Below are 17103 nucleotides of genomic sequence, written 5' to 3'. Positions count from 1 at the left end.
GTAAATATAAATATAGTGAACGCACAGTTTGGTCGAATTGTTTTTGACTAGCAACAAGTGCAGCGATTGTGTGCGAACGTCACGCGCTTTTACGTGCATGATATAATGCTAGAGAAGTTTGGGAAGAGCACGTGACTGCGCGCGCATGCAACATTTTAGAAACCTGCCATAGTTGAGGATTTCTTAGGGTAGATATATTTTATATCAATATTGTTTATGTACAGTGTATTGTTTTTATTTTACATATCTATAATATATATTTTCACTGTTGTTGCTCAGAAAAATATAGTTCACTGAACACAATTTAACCTTTTGTGACAGCATGTCTCAGCAGAGTTTGAGAACAGTAAAACAATTACAAAACACACAAAAAATAAAGACCATATTATTAAAAATATGCTATATTAAAATACAAAAACATTATTTTGGTCAACAGATATTTTAATTTATATGTTTATAATTTAAAACGTTATAAAACAAAATATAGACTGAATTTAGGTAAATTGGACCACTTTCTGCCATGGGAACGCCTGAAAAAATGTCCTCTGTGTGTGTGTGTATATATATATATATATATATATATATATATATATATACACTTTCGTTATGTTGAGATAACGAGAAAATTAAGACGTTATAACGAGAAAACAACTTTCGTTATGTTGACATAACGAGAAAATTAATTTGTTATACCAAGAGAACAACTTTTGTTTTGTCAAAATAACGAGAAAATTAAGTCGTTATAACGATAAAACAAGAAGGAAAAAAAACTAATGCATAGCTGCTTAGAAGTTCCGTAAATATTGTTCAGAAATCTGTGTTAGTGAGCACTTCTACTTTGCCGAGATAATCAATCCACCTCACAGGTTTGGCGTATCAAAATGCTGATTATACAGCATGATTATTGCACAGGTGTGCCTTAGACTGGCCACAATAAAAGGCCACTCTAAAATGTGCAGGGGGCGTTGTCAGAAAACCAGTCAGTATCTAGTGTGACCACATTTGCCTCACGCAGTGCAACACATCTTTTTCGCATAGAGTTGATCAGGTTGTTGATTATGGCCTGTGGAATGTTGGTCCACTCCTCTTCAGTGGCTGTGTGAAGTTGAATATTGGCAGGAACTGGAACACGCTGATGTATACACCGATCCAGAGCATCCCAAACATGCTCAATGGGTGACATGTTTGGAGAGTATGCTGGCCATGCAAGAACTGGGATGTTTCAGAATCCAGAAATTGTGTATAGTTCCTTGAAACATGGTGCTGCTGTGCATTATTATGCTGCAACATGAGGTGATGGTCGTGGATGAATGGCACAACAAAGGGGGGCTCAGGATCTTTATGTGGTATCTATGTGCATTCAAAATGCCATCAATAAAATGCACTTGTGTTCGTTGTCCATAACATATGCTTGCCCATACCATAACCCCACAGCCACCATGGGCCACTCGATCAACATATATAATATTATATAAATTTGTTCATAATGACCCATATAAGAGTTGATCAATTGAAAGATTTCCTTGTGCATTGCTGTTACTACTGTTTTATCTATGGCCCATTTTTTAAATCTAGTGTATAAAGAAAATAACGAGCAATCTAAAAAATTCTAAATTGGTGTAGTAAATATATTTTTTTGTGATTTCTAGGGTTGTGTGATATAGTTCATCTTCTCATTCTTGTGTTCTGAAATACTGAATACCTTTATAATTTGCAATATCTGATTTATCTCAAACAAAAAGAGTCAAGGATTGACATTCTCATCAACAATGCCAGAATCTATCAGTGTCCTTACACCAAATCAGAAGATGGGTTCGAGATGCAGTTCGCTGTTAATCATCTGGGTCACTTCTTACTAACCTCCTGCTGGACCTCCTCAAACATTCTACTCTAGCCGGATCGTTATGGTATCCTCCAAGCTCTACAAGAATGGTGAAATAAACTTTGATGACCTGAACAGCGAGCAGAGTTACGATAAAGCTTAAGCACGGAGTAACCTAGCCAATCTTCTATTCACACTGGAGCTTTCTCATCGACTCGAGGAGAGTGGAGTGACGGTAAATGCTCTCACCCCAGGGATTCTGCGGACTGACCTGGGCAGGCATGTCCACATGCCACTGCTGGTGAAACCACTATTTAACCTAGCTTCACAGGCCTTCTTTAAGTCCCCTGAGGAAGGTGCACAGACTTCTATATATCTTGCCTGCTCTCCAGATGTGGAGGGCATTCAGGGGAAGTGCTTTGCTAACTGTCATGAGGAGCAGCTGTTAGCTAAGGCCACAGATGAGGAGGTGGCCAAGAAACTGTGGGGCATCAGTGAGGTGATGGTGGCCATCACAACTTGAAATCTCACAGATGTAAGAATTTAGGTCACATGTCCATGATTATTTCAAAATCGACAACTCAGAGAAAATTAAACATAGAGATCTTTACCATCAGGTATTTTGGAAAGACCTTGTTTTGGAAAGAAAACATTCTAAATGTATGCATACATCCACAGGAGGGAGCTGTTTTTGCCATTCCTGTTCACTTGTGCTTTGAAAAGCTAATTGTAATGTTGCAACCTGCAGGTTGTTAGTTCTGCTGCAACATTAACAGTGTGTGTTTGTGTTAAATAATCCAGAGTCATCTTCAGTTACCCTTTTCCCATGCGTCACTGAATTAGTATTAGTCCCGGGAAGTCAGGTTTAGAGATTTCAAAACTAAAAGTGATCACTTATGTTGGTTAAGACTAGATGCAACCTAAATGGGTTATTAACTCAATCACCACAAATAATATAGTTTACAAAGACTTTACCCTTTATTTGACTGGAAATGTGTACACGTGTGAATGAGAATTTCTAATTGCACAATTATGTGCTATATTGTTACACTTTTCTGCTGTTAAGAGTAAAATAGTTAACACTGCATTTTATTTGCACTTCTGTTACTGAAGATCAGTGAGCAGACATTCACAGCTACAGTACTGAATAAAGATCCATTAAACAACACAAGTATAGTAATATCTGTATTTTGATTATATATTTCATTGTATACTTTGCATTTGAAAGTTTGAGATGTTGAACTGTGATATTGTGATTAGTATACACACTATTTTTTTATTACAATTTATTTAGTTGTGTGCTTTACTTGTTGGAAATAAAGAAATGTATGTGTGGAACTGCTAATTATAAACTTTTAAACATTCTAAATTTTGGGTGTTTATCATTGTAATCATGCAGCACCTTTTCTTTGGTTTTTGTGTTTTTCTTTGAAAGGGGAAATGCTTTGGGGAGCCTTCTTGGTCTAATAAATAAATATCACACTTTACAAATGATATTGTTCAGATTTTAACTACAGCTCAACCAGGTTCACATAATTGAAAAATAGTCTGATGGTTGTTTTTGCGTGACTCATTAACAGAACGTTTGTGGAATTAGGACAAAAGCCTGCTTTGCTTTCATAGTTCACTTACTGTCTAATTAACCGTTGTTAATTAGGAGTTGTTACAGTTCAATTCAACTACTTGCTTTCACAAAGAAAGTACACACTCCTCTCACACTGCGTCTCTCTTCCACTTCATCATGATTGCCTTGAATGTTTTCTCTTACCATTAGCTGTCTTTGTGATAATGGTAGCAGCTCTGATGGGCTTGTAATGCTTTTCCCACCTGTGTTTGCCATTAGGACTTTTTTGGGATCATTTAGAGTAGGTTCCGATCAGCCAGAAAGCCCCAAAGATATCCCAGCAATCATCTGATAGCTCCCTGTGAAACAGGAGGTCTCAGAGCGCTTGGCTGTAGAAATGAAAACTGTTTGTATTTAAAACAAAGAAAATTTGGTAAATTATTAAAGTTAATGGCTTTAATGATGCGTTTAGAAATGGTACCACATCAGCGACAGAATGCCAAGCTGCTTAACAAAATGATGCTTTGATTACAATCACATTAAGTTGTTTCACCTCCTAATTTTTTTTAATTTCGTCCTGTTTTTCCTCCTCCAGCAGACAAAATATCCCGCAACAAACAGCCAAAGGTATATATAAATTCATGACAAAGCCCTTGTATCTTATCTTGAGGTTTTGGCTTTAGGTAAATCATTTCTCTGGTTGTGCTGCTTTGCTCACCTCAGCTCTGCTCCGAGTACAAACCTGCAGTCAGCATCCTTTCCCACCGTTTGTGCTAGACATCCCGTCCAACTTAAACACAGAACTCCTCTCTTGTTTACTATCCTGCATATTTGTTTTCTGTGATAGAGGGAAGGAAGGAAGGGAGATATTAATACACGTTATTTTACACCTTTGTAAGCCTTGTAAGAAAACACTGCCAGGTTGATGGGACCAGAATGTCTAAAATGTTCAAAACAATACGTTTGATATTTGTTAACAATTAGTCACTAAAACACCATGAGACAGTGAACACTTGACTCTTATGAAAGATTATTTTTATGAGTAAAATAATAATGAAAGGCCTTACTGAACTCACATTTGACACAACTGGGGGTTGGGGTACTTTTTATTTTAATTAATTAAATGACCCTATGATTTAATTAGATTAATTTAATTTGTAATATTTGCAGATAATATTGAAATATGCACACACTCACTCTTAATCGTGTGCCAAATATGTCGAAAATCAGTGTCGTCACACTCAATTATGAATTGTTAGCCACATGTCAACTGATATTTTCCAATTAGGAATTTGACAAAAAGTCACACTATATAACTTTTGGTCGTTTGATTTTTTTTTTTTTTTACATTTGTAAAACATGATCATAAGTTTAACTACTTACTACCTAGCTAAGGTTAGCACCATCAAGAACATCCAGTGGGACGCTTCCGTTTTAATCAAAAGCCTTGTTTGATTTCTTTGATTGGCCAATCATTTTAACATTGACAAGAGCTGTTAAATTATTATTATTATTTAAGTTTAAAACTTTTGTCACCATGTAATTAAATATACATATAAACAAGTTTTGAATTAATAATAATTTATTTGGCTCTCAAATGATTAATACATCATCATAAATGGGTGTACTGAAAAACAAAGTCAAAAATACAACATGCTTGAGACCCACAGAATAACCGTTGGGCCTGTGACTCTGGTAATTCCCCACTTTTGCCCCTACCTCAGATCAAACCTGTGACCTTTGTGTTTTCAGCCCAGCTTAAACCATTCTTCCGAGTGACTGCATAGGAGCTTTCAAAGCATGAGAGAAAACACTTACTATGGAACAAATACAGATCTGCTGGCACAGAAGCTGAGTGAGCAGTGAACAAAAACATATTTTCAAATTATTTATTATTCTTTATTTTAGCAGGTAATTTGATTGATTGCCTGGTCTTCTGGAGCAGTGACCTGGCCATGGGTTCTGTGTTTACAGACGTATGGTAAAGTCTTTCCCCTGAGGTGGAGCCCTGTGTTTTGACACACTCTTCAAAACAAAAAGAGTTTTTCTCTGGGTTTGGAGAAATATTTTTGTATGTAGCAGGATAAGGAAAACATTTCATCATTATTCGATCACAGTATTCACACATGGAAATGATTCCTGAGGTGTAAATCTCTTCATGGGAAACATGTAGATTTCCTGAAGCCAAACTTAAACTGATAACTCAATTCATTTCACAGATTGCACTAGGAGTGCATTTTGGATGGTTTCCTGGGGTCTGAGTTTGGATTTAAAAGCGGACCAGTCTGGTAAATCCAAGAGATTCTTGACAAAAAAAAAAAACTTCTTAGGTTACGCATACTGTATAACCATGGTTCCCTGAGAACAGGGAATGAGATGCTGCATCCTCTAGAGGGCGCTATGGGAACTCTGTCAGCATGATCAGTGTTTGAAGCATGAATGAAATAACGACAATTAACTTGACATTTGCAGGCGGAAGCCTATGATGTAAGCAAATGAGCGACTGCAGATTTTAAAACACATCATCCTCAACGTCTCATTCCCTATTCTCAGGGAACCATGATTACATTCGTAATTTTGAAAGGGAAATCCTCGCTGCATCCTCTAGAGGGCGCTATGGGAACGCTATACCAACGCCGTCATGCTGAGGTCAGGACTTGAGGAACCACTAGGCTTTACGGCAGGCTCAAGCTCCAAACATCATAGACTAACTCATCCGCCAAAGTCTGGAGCTCTAAGAGTGGAGGTCTCAGCATAACAACTCTCTAAACTGAGAGGAGACCTAGCTACACTCAACGCCAGAGGCAGTTAGCGAGGCTCAAAATAAAAGAGCCTACACTCCTTTTTACTGCCCAGGCGAAGCTCAACATAAAGACCGTCTATCAAGGCGGCCCCACAGAGGGGTGAACACTTGATTACAAGCTTAGCTAGAGATCAGGTGAGTGGAGTCCTCAGCAGAATGACTCTCTTAAGCGAGAGGAGGCCAAACCTACTCAACATACTGACTATCAAGACCTAGCCACACTCAGTGTCAAATGTAGTTAGTGTGGCTCAACACAAGAGCCTACAGTCTCCTTGGTGCTTAGGTGGAGCTCTGGGGAGCAGAGGTTTCAGCAGAATGACTCTCTAAAACAAGAGGAAGCCTAGCACTCAAGCCTCTTAGAGAAACTCTTAAGAATAGAGCCTCAGAATGATGACTCTCTAGAGCGAGAGGAGGCCTGACAACACTCAGCGCTAAAGACAATAAGCGAGGCTCACAAAAAAGGAACCTACAAACCAATAATTAAACGAGAGGAAGCCTAACAACACCCAACCTTGTTGAGGAGCTCTTAAGAGTGAAGGTCTCAACATAACGATTCTCGAAAATGAGAGGAGACCCAACACTAAACGCTAAATTAGTGAGGTTCACAATAGAGCCCACATACTAATAGTTTTGTCTAGCAGAGCTCTAGGAAGTGGAGTACACTGCCAACGACTCAGAAGCTAGAGTACTAAGCTAACAGCCACAGAGCTCTGTTGAGAGAGAACTGGGAACTGTGATCTCAGCACAGCAAGGGAGGGGAGCTACCAGGCTCAAGAAAAGTTGAGAGGATGAGGAGCTATATCCTTAAAAAGAATCAGGCATTCTCAATGCAATCACATCTCGCAAGTGTGGCTATCTCTCCTGAGAGCCGTACACACTCTGATTAAACATTTAATTCCCTCAAGAATCAGGCAAGAACAGAAACTGCCGCGAATGCATCACATTAAGCTTTTTCAACTCCCCCAAGAGGCGAACGCGCTCGTGCAAATGCTGAAAAAGCTTGAGTACAGACCTCTACCTCTACTGCTCTAGTAGCCTCGCACACAAGCCTTAAAGACAAAAAAAGAGGAAGATGTGTTCTACAAGTGCCCTTTTATATCTTCAGTCGCTCATTTGCTTACGTCATAGGCTTCCCCCTGCCAATGTCAAGTTCATTGTCGTTAATTCATTCATGCTTCAGACCTCGGTCACACTGACAGTGTTCCCATAGCGCCCTCTAGAAGACGCAGCGTGGAGTTCCCTTTCGAAAGGGAACAATGTAAGCTTGAAATGCTCCCTCAGGGGGTGTAGCTGAAATTAAACAACATTATGTAAAATGCAGCTCCTGAATAATGTCTATTATTTATTTGACTGGACTGGATTATTTGATATGTTGCGATTTGTTGCACTAATCCATATTTGTTGTCTTGACAGATCACCTTGAAAAGTCAGAAGCTAAATTATGGGTTCTTATTTGCCTCTACCTGACTAACCTGACCTTATAATTGCTACATACTAGATTAATTAAAGTGGAAGTCACCACTGACAGTGTATGTGAGGTGAGATCATGATAGACTCACAGCAGAAATTCAATGTAATAAAAAATGTAGCAAATCATGAATAATAATGAATTTTATATGACCTCTGAGAAATTTGTAATCTTTCCTACTTTCTAAATGAATGCTTATCAGCATCCAAACCTCTCATCAGAACAGCTGGAGATCATTATGATCCGGCATGGTACAGTAGAGATGAACTGTCATACAGAGCTCTGAGCCAAGCGTGCGTGGGGAAAAAACAGTCAAGGATCCAAACATCATTTTACAGGAAACTCTCAATAACGCTTGATCAAGTGCTCTGAAGTGCAGTCCGAGCCATTAATGTGAACTCTTGGGCTCCATTTGGTCATCATTTACAAATGTTGAACATTGCTGAAGATAGAAATGTGGAAGGCAGTGGTGTTTTCTGTCCAAGTGCTTGTGAGAGTAAAAACATACATAGCCTCCAAAACAAGCATAACTTAAGTTTTAAATCTCAGTCTGAGAACGATTCGAGCAGTACATGAGAATCAAAGAATGAATTTCGGAGTCTCTATGTGGCTTTGATTGAGTGCATGACCAAGAATGATTGTAGATAAGAAAAGGGATGGACTGGTCAAGTTGTAGGGAGCTTTAGGACTTTTCAGGGTGGCCCAGTCAATGCATGGGCAGGCTGCCGAAACCTTTATGTAATGCAAATATAAAAAATTTAAAAGGAGAAGAAGTTTGTGCAGTGCTGGGTCTTGAGAAAGACAAAAACAAAATATTTATCCATAGGGTGGCCCGGAATTCATACAGGTCAAGTTAATTAAACGCATCTTACTATTTAGTTTATTGAAAATTTAATATTTAATTATTGATTTATTAATATTTATTTAGTCCTCAAAACTGTATAAGTGGTGGTGAGAATTTTTCAATGACTCTTTGTGCAGGTTGCATCCTTACACCAGTCATAGTCAGTGATTCATTTATTCTACCAATTCATAAAAATAAAAAATCTGAATTATACCGGAAGGAAATGAGTTTGCCATTTAAATGTTCATTCGGTTGATACGTTAAAAGTCAATGAATCATTAATTCAAGCATTTTCTAAAAAGCTAAATCATTCAGGAAGGAAACAAAGTATTATTTTCTTTATGATTTATTAATTTATTCTCTGTGATTTGCTTAAAGACAGTGGTAGACCTACTAATTTTGCTGGCACAGTCTAAAATGTAACTTTCTGAATATTCTACTGTATGAATTGTTTCATAAATGCAATATTATACTCACAAACATGTTGCTTTTCCAAATATCACAACTGTGATTGGGCTGTAAGTTCAAAGCCGGACACAATATAATTGATTTTTCCATCATATAAACGGACCGTTGTTCTCCCATCAACTATTTGGGGTACTGAAACAAAACAAGTCCCCTACTCAGGGGCGACGGACTGGGGGTAAAACCAGTACTGATTACCAGGGCCCCAAAAGAAGAGAGGGCCCTTGAAAAGTCTGGAATATATATTTTCAGGGGCAGGGGGGTTTTGCCATTAGGACTGCCTATGCATAGGGCCCGGGATCTTGTGCAGCGCCCCTGCCCCTACTTCATCACTTTCCTACCTTACTGCTAGAGTGGCTGTGACATTTTGGGTCAAAGTGGCAGATGACATGCTTCAGCAGGCATTCTGTGTGACTGAAGTGAACTTTACTCATCTTGTGCATGGCGATGCAAACAGTCTCTCAATAGGAAATAAAACAGAGGCAGTTCAAACCCAAGCAGGATCCTGGTCATGGCTGCAGTTGCTGTGTGAATGAGCTCTGACATGTGATAATTACAGACAGTGATGAAAAGCTTAATGGAATGCTGCCTGTTGCAAAGATTTAAAGCACAACCCATGAAAGCAGATCTGAGAAAAGTCCCACATGCACTAGACAGGAAAAAGAACATTGAAAACATTTTATTTCATGTCATTATTCTTCATTAAAATTCACAGATTTCCATTTTAAAATAATTATATTTAAATATATATTTGGAAACCAATTTTTTATTTTTTTATCATGGCTTCATGTTTTTTTTTTTTTACTGATTAGTTATTTATAGATTATAGACTATCAAATCTTAAATTATGAAAATAAAATTATGAATATTAATCTAACAATCTAAGAGTGAAATAAACATATGATTTCAATATTTAGAGTGAATACTGTATATTAATTTATACTGCATTTTATAGTAATTGTCCCTCAGTTCCCTTTCAGTCAGTCACGTTTAACGTTATGTCAGACTGTACATGGCTGATGAATTGGGATCTCACTAGAGAGACGAATCGTCTTCGAGTATTAACAAAACAACCCAATGAATGTTTGTGTACGAGATTTGCATCATGCTACCTGCTCTGCAGCATGGGTATATAAGGAGAGCATGTGCAGTTGCACATTCAGCTTTTTGCTTCGGAGCCAAGCCTTTCAGCTTCTGAGCAGAGCATCGTCAAGATAGCCTTTTGATGGTCGAGTGTTGGTGCCACAGTGCATCAGCGGGGGTTGCCCGTGCTGCTGCTTTTCTCTGTGTGCTGTAGCTTCCACTCTGTGGTCATGCTGCAACTCCTCCTGGGTGCTTTGGTGTTATAAAATAGCAAATAAAAGAGTAAGAGCTCCACGAGTTTTTAAAGATGTCTTTCTAATCAGGCATTTCTGGATCTGGTTGCTTCTTGGGTTCTTGGCTCCACTACTTCGGTTCACGGCCAGGGTGATCTGAGGGTCACCGTGAGGGCTTCCCTGCCGAGCAAGTCTCCACGGGCCCCTCACTCCTCTGGCGCATCGTAACCTCTGTTGTACCGCAAAGTGAATGCTGAAGACTCGGACAGGGGGGTCCAGCACTTTGTTGCCGATTGTCAGAAGCCACGTCAGCAATAGTGCCACTTTCCATACGGATCCTGTGACTGACATAAAGTCGAACATGACTGACTGAAAGCGAACCGAGACATTACATTCCGTCGCCACAATTGCTGTACCACCGCTGTATGGCCGAGGCACATCGTCTCCGCTCCTCAGCGATAAACTGAATGTGCAACTAAATGCACTCTCCTTCTTCTTTATTTTCATGACTAATTGTAGAGTCACACTGAAGGCATCAAGGGCTATTTGACCAAGAAGGAGAGAGATGGTTTAGGGGTGAGCTGGACCGCAGACAGAAGGCAAAAGGGCCAACAAGTGCTAAGCATCTCTCGGGAAACTCCTTCAAGACTGTTGGAAGACCATTTCAGGTGACTACCTCTTGAAGCTCATCAAGAGAATGCCAAGAGTGTGCAAAGCAGTAATCAAAGCAAAAGGTGGCTACTTTGAAGAACCTCGAATAGGACATATTTTCAGTTGTTTCACATTTTTTTTTGTTATTCCATACATAATTCCTCATGTGTTAATTCGTAGTTTTGATGCCTTCAGTGTGTATCTACAATTTTCATAGTCATGAAAATAAAGAAAACTCTTTGAATGAGAAAGTGTGTCCAAACTTTTGGTCTGTACTGTATTTGCAATTATTGTCGTATTTTACAATTATTGTCGTAATTGCATGAACACAGGATGAGAGGTGCAGCCAACCCAGGATAGCAAATGATTCATAAATTACTTAATTCTTTCCAGGTAAGATTTGTGCTTTCACAGTCATCAATGTAGCCAGGATTTCCCTTTTTGTGGAAAACAGTTTGGAACCTGAATTTGGAACCATAATATTGTATTTCAGTATCTCAAAATAACTCCATGAAATAGACTTATAGACCAACAGTCTCCTCTGAAAACCACAAAGTCTCTGAAAAGAAGCCATATCTGAGAGCAGCTCACTGTGTGCAGCTTATCACACTGTGAGCTGCTACGTCCTGCCAGACAGAATCCACGTTCCACTGAAATCATGAATTACACTAGAGCCAGAGGTGGTCAAGGCTGCAGATTAGGAGCAAAATTGGTAGCAGGTTTAAGAAAACGCTCCTAAACACAAACTGTGGGTGGTTTTGTGTTTCTCTGTCGAGTTTCGCTGCACTACCTCAAATTGCATTACCATGTGAACTGTTCAGTGTTCAAAACTGACAGAGATTGTCTTTAAAACAACTCTTTTGTTGTTTCCGCTTATTTTGTCTTTGATGGAGCAGATCTGTAGAAGAACCTGTCATTCACACCTTTTCTTACTTTTCTTTCTCTACTGACTTGTTTTGGCCTTTCTCTCATTCTATGATTAATGTTCTGGTTATTTATCTCTGTCTGTCACCATCTTTCTTAATGTGTCCTGGCTGTAAGCCAGATCCACCTAGAGCAGAATGAGAGAGTTAGAGACAGTCGAGCATGTTTGGTTTGCCCCCATGTCCTTCTATCGTCCACCATCTCTCTCCGGATTGCCCAGAAGATTCTGAACTCCTCTACCTTTGGCCATATTCATGACAAATAATCCCTCTTTGCCATTTCTCATGTGCTTATTGCAGCTCATTGTTGGGTGGCCATTACTAAAAGATGGTTAAAGTGGACCTCTCGCTGAGTGATAGGAGGGCTAAATCTCAGATCCACTCGGAGCAAAGTACTCCACATCCTACAGATGCACACGGACACATGCGCACTCCCTCCTCACACAGATTAGATGCACACAGCAATCCCAAAGAAAACAAATGTGTCCACAGAAAGGTGAACTGTACGTTTTTTCGATCTAGTCAAAACCTGCCTAAATGTAGCAAAACTGAATGCTTAATTGACAGACATTAACAAACAGAGTTTCAAAGAAAGTTCAGAATTTTCAGTTTCTCAATTACATTGTAGTGTCATTCATATGCATTCAATTCGTAAATATAAAACAAAATTAACTGTGATTGGTCACCATTTGATTTAAGCAGATTTTGACCAGAATGGAGTGTGGACCTTATGTGGTTTAAAGATCTGGCCTTGGAGTTATTTATATGATGCAAGACAATCACATTTTGAAAAAGAAATGTATTCATCCTCAGGACATCCAAGATTTAGATGAATTTGTTTCTTCATCGGAGCAGATTTGGAGAAGTTTAGCATTACATCACTTGCTCACCAGTGGATCCTCTGCAGTGAATGGGTGCCATTAGAATGACAGTCAGAACAGCTAATAAAAACATTTTAAAAAGTCCACACAACTCCAATCCAAAAACTGCTGTGTTTGCAATAAATAACAACTTCATCATTAAGACATTTTTACATTCAATCCATAAAAACTCCAGGGTTGTCTCGTCTGAATCAGCAGATAAATGTGCACAGATCAAACACAGTTTACAAGTGAAAACAGTTCTAAACAGTTTTAATAAAATATTTCAGTGGATTTTGATATTAGAAGACAACGGGGGATGGATTTTTCACTGGAGGAACCGTTATTATACGTAGATTATGGATTGTTATTTTGGTCAGAAGTGAGTTAAAACGCCTTAATTATGGATTTGTTTCTTACAAAAATGAATGTTTCCTCTTCACAAGACATTACTTGACTAACTGGAGTTGTTTGGGTTACTTGTGGATTATTATTATGTTTTTATCAGCTATTTGGACTCTCATTCACTGCAGAGGATCCATTAGTAAGCAAGCAATGTAATGCTAAATTTCTCCAAATGTGCTGATTAAACAAATTTATCTACATCTTGGATAACCTGAGAGTAAATTTCCAACAAAATTTCATTTTGGATGCACTCTTCCTTTCACTTAGAACTTAATAAAATTTCAATGTTTTAACTGAAAAAAAAACTAAAAAAGTTTTTTTTTTTTTACGTATCTTTCACTCTGATTGTTTTTTTTTTTTTTTTCAAAATGGGATATATATGCATGCATTCATCCTGAAACACACACTTACAAATATATTATACTGCTGTCTCTTTTGCACTCTTCAGAAATGCACACATGCATTAATCTTCATCCGCCTGCTGAAAGGTCTCCTCGCCGCCCTGATGCACTGAAACAGGCCTAATGTTTAAAAGGAGAAGAGAAGAAAGACCGAGTCTCATTTGCAGATCTCTGGAATTAATCAGCATGAGGAAACAGAAAGCAGAAAACGCAGAGAGAGCCTCTGGGAACAGAACAACAGACCAGATGCCATCAGAGTCACTTATGATGAGGATCTGAGAACAGCAGGATGCGAGAATATGTGTGTGTTTGAAGAGGGAGGAGGGAGTCTTTGATCCTCAACATCAGCAGCTTCAAACACTGGAACACTGCAGTACAACTCCGTCAATGTCTCTGGACACTAAATCCAGAGGATAAACTGGTTGTTTTGTCCCTTAGGGAGCAGGACACAGCTGTTAGCTGTAGGTCTCACTGTATCAAACTGAGCCACACTCACTGCTTATTTTTTAATAATAGTCCAGCTTCATTCTCTCTGTCACACTGAGCATCAATGACCTGTATTTATTATTAGTCACTGTTAGATTCGGTCTGTCAGGGGGCCTGACTTCACTAAACCACAGCAGCCTGCTTAGTGTCTGTGTCCCCAGAACACTGCACAGAGGAGCCAGACCTCCATACATCACAGAAGACAGATGAAGGGGAGAGAGGAGTCCTCTCTTTAAATTATTAACTAATAGTAAATGTGCATCTGTATGTGCTTTCTTTGTACTTTTGGTTTACATATGACTTTTACATGCTCAGATTTCTAAATATGCAGCATTATAACCCCAAAATGTATTTGGACACTTAAGCCACACTTCAAATGATAGCTTATCCAAAAATGGAAATTCTGTCATCATTTACCCACACTGATGTGATTCCAAACCTGGATGACACATTCTTTCTTCTGAGGATAATAAAAGGTGATATGTTTCAGAAATGTCTCAGGTTTTTTTTTTTTTTTTTTTTAATGGAAGTCAACTAGAACCCACACTTTCTGAGACAAAGACACTTTCATTTTTTCAAAATATATTTTTGTTCCCCAGAAGAAAGAAATCATGCAGGTTTAGGAGTAAATGATGACAATTTATATTTTTTGTTTGTAAACTGTCTCTTTAAAATATCTGAATGTGATTACAATAGTCTGATGAAGACACTACACTATTGAAAAAAGTTTTGATGTAGAGTGTCATGCAGGATGCAAATGGCCAGGTGCACCAAAATCAAAGAGAACCAATTATAATCAGTGATATAAACTGTGTAAACTGGATTGGGCATGGCGTGATGGGACACCAACAGTAAACTGATGGCCTGTTCCATTTCCAACATACTCCATATGCTTGCAACTTCCAACAACAGCACAAATGCTTTGGGGACTTTCACAATGACACAATACATTTGTAAAACATTTTTTTTTTCTTGGTTATGCAAACACTAAGAAAATAATGTTAAGGGAATGTTCCATTTGATCATTTTGGAGACATATAATGGGAACATGATTTTTTATTCTTGTCTGAAAGTTGTGAAACATGTTAAATAAGATTTCTAAATCGTTAGACGAATGTCAAATGTTTCCAAAAAAATCTATAAATCAAGTTTTTTGTACTAACATTTTGATAATGTAAAAAAAACCAGAATCTGATTGTACTGGGAAAAAAAATTCATTCATAACCTAGCCAGAACATTAGGCAAAGAGAATGTTCTGTGAATGTTCCCTGTTAGTCAAATGTAGACACAATCACAGTTCTGCTTATGATTTTATACTTGATGTTGTTGCCTTATATTATAAATTATATGAAGGTAATTCAATTCAATTAATCAATAGCTGCTCTACTTGAAATGTCAGACTGTGTCTGCTGGAGAGTTGAGTGTTGCTGCTGTCGCTGCACTTGCCAACCTGAGAAAATGTTTTGGAAATGTTTAAAAAGGTTTTCACAGCGCTCAGGAGACCTTCAATCCTCAACAATTTCAGTCTCGCCAAACTGAGCTGAGATGTGTTTGCTACTCACGATATATATACATTGAAATATGGTTAAGTCTGAGGGAACATAAACGAGTGGCTAATAATCCTTCAACTACAGGTTATTAAAGGTTGACTTTACTCTTAAACACTCCCAGCTTTCTAAATACTTTATCCACTGAATATTTTTGCACACACAAAGTATGTAATAAAACATGAACAAAAAATGAAATCCAAAGGGATTAAAAGCTTGAATAAATCTGAACTGCATTGAACCTTGATTATCTTGAGAATCTAATTAATGTTTCAGTGTAGAACCTACCTACAGTCCAAGGTTAATTTATTGCCATAGTTTGTCAAGGTCTGAATGAATAAATTCCTTGAATCTACAGCGATGTTTCACCTGCAATCACCATGTTTAATCCTCCAAATCACTCTTATTGACAGCTGTGTATCTTAAATCACAGATACCTCAGTTCAAGGCAAGCACATTTCATCTACAAACACACTGGATCCGGTTGCAGCCAAAGTAAATGAGGTCACTAACCACTTATAAAATGAGTTGGAGATGTATGGCGATGAGAGGAACCTCTTCTCTCGTTTTGCTTATCTTTGAAGATTTATATCAGGTTTTTTTTTTTTTTCTTTTTCTCCCTGCAATGCCTCTCTGTTGATTCCTGCAGATGTTTCCAGTTTACGAAGCGGAGGGTGGGCACAGTGTCGGGCAGCACACTGACCTCCCACCTGTAGCTCTCACCCTTGCCCTTTGCGAGCTGGAACACCTGATGACCCGACCTCTTTGCAAGCAGCGTGACGTCATGATTGCGGTACAAGCTGGAGGGAACAGCTGAAGTCCATTTGACAACATTTACTGTACACACACAGAGAGAGAGAGAGAGAGAAAGACAGAAAGAGAGAGAGAGAGAGAGAGAGAGAGAGAGAGAGCGCTCCTCTGTGTAAATCTGGACATGTGGCTCCCCCTGCAGGTAAGAGAAATAGTGTGAATTTAAAATGCAAACTTAGGTATAGAGAACATGGATGTAACATTTAAACTATACAATTTAGAGGACAATTAAATTCAGTTGAAATGAGTGCAATCATATTATTTTTGAAAAAAATTAATTTAGTATGAGTAGTGAGTATTTCAGAGAGGGGCAAATAAATAAATAAGTTAATGTATTAATTAATTAATTAACTAGAATGGGTGAAATCAAACCCTGTTTACTATAAGGACCCATTAAGGGCAATATGAAAAATATGAGAATGAAATTTATCTTATATTTGGGAGATGTGTGTGTTTAAATGAATTAAAGTGAGGTAAAGCCACTCCAGTCCTATTTATGACAGTGTACAGTATAGATTTTTTTTTCACCAAAAAATGTAAAGATAGAAACTAAATTTAGGTATTTAAGCAAGAATTAAGATGATAAGAGACATCAGCTTTATGCAGCAGACTTTACTTCACAGATATTCTAATTAAAAAAGGGTCTACTCACAAGCATTTATAATTAATCCATTTAACGTAATTTACTTTTTTGAAATTTATTTTGTGAAATTTCCCCACACAATCATACACAGGGAG

At 38.1% G+C, this 17103-nt stretch overlaps 1 pseudogene; it reads left to right on the top strand.

Annotated features, from left to right (window-relative positions):
• The first annotated feature begins 1306 nt into the window (after window positions 1-1306).
• Window positions 1307-3289, top strand: LOC113069278 (retinol dehydrogenase 14-like; annotated as a pseudogene).
• Window positions 3290-17103: the final 13814 nt, after the last annotated feature.

This window comes from Carassius auratus, unplaced genomic scaffold, assembly GCF_003368295.1.
Source record: "Carassius auratus strain Wakin unplaced genomic scaffold, ASM336829v1 scaf_tig00001298, whole genome shotgun sequence".
NCBI classification, from domain to species: Eukaryota; Metazoa; Chordata; class Actinopteri; order Cypriniformes; family Cyprinidae; genus Carassius; species Carassius auratus.
Note: the sequence above shows the minus strand (reverse complement) of the source record. Positions and strands in the feature narration are given on the sequence as shown.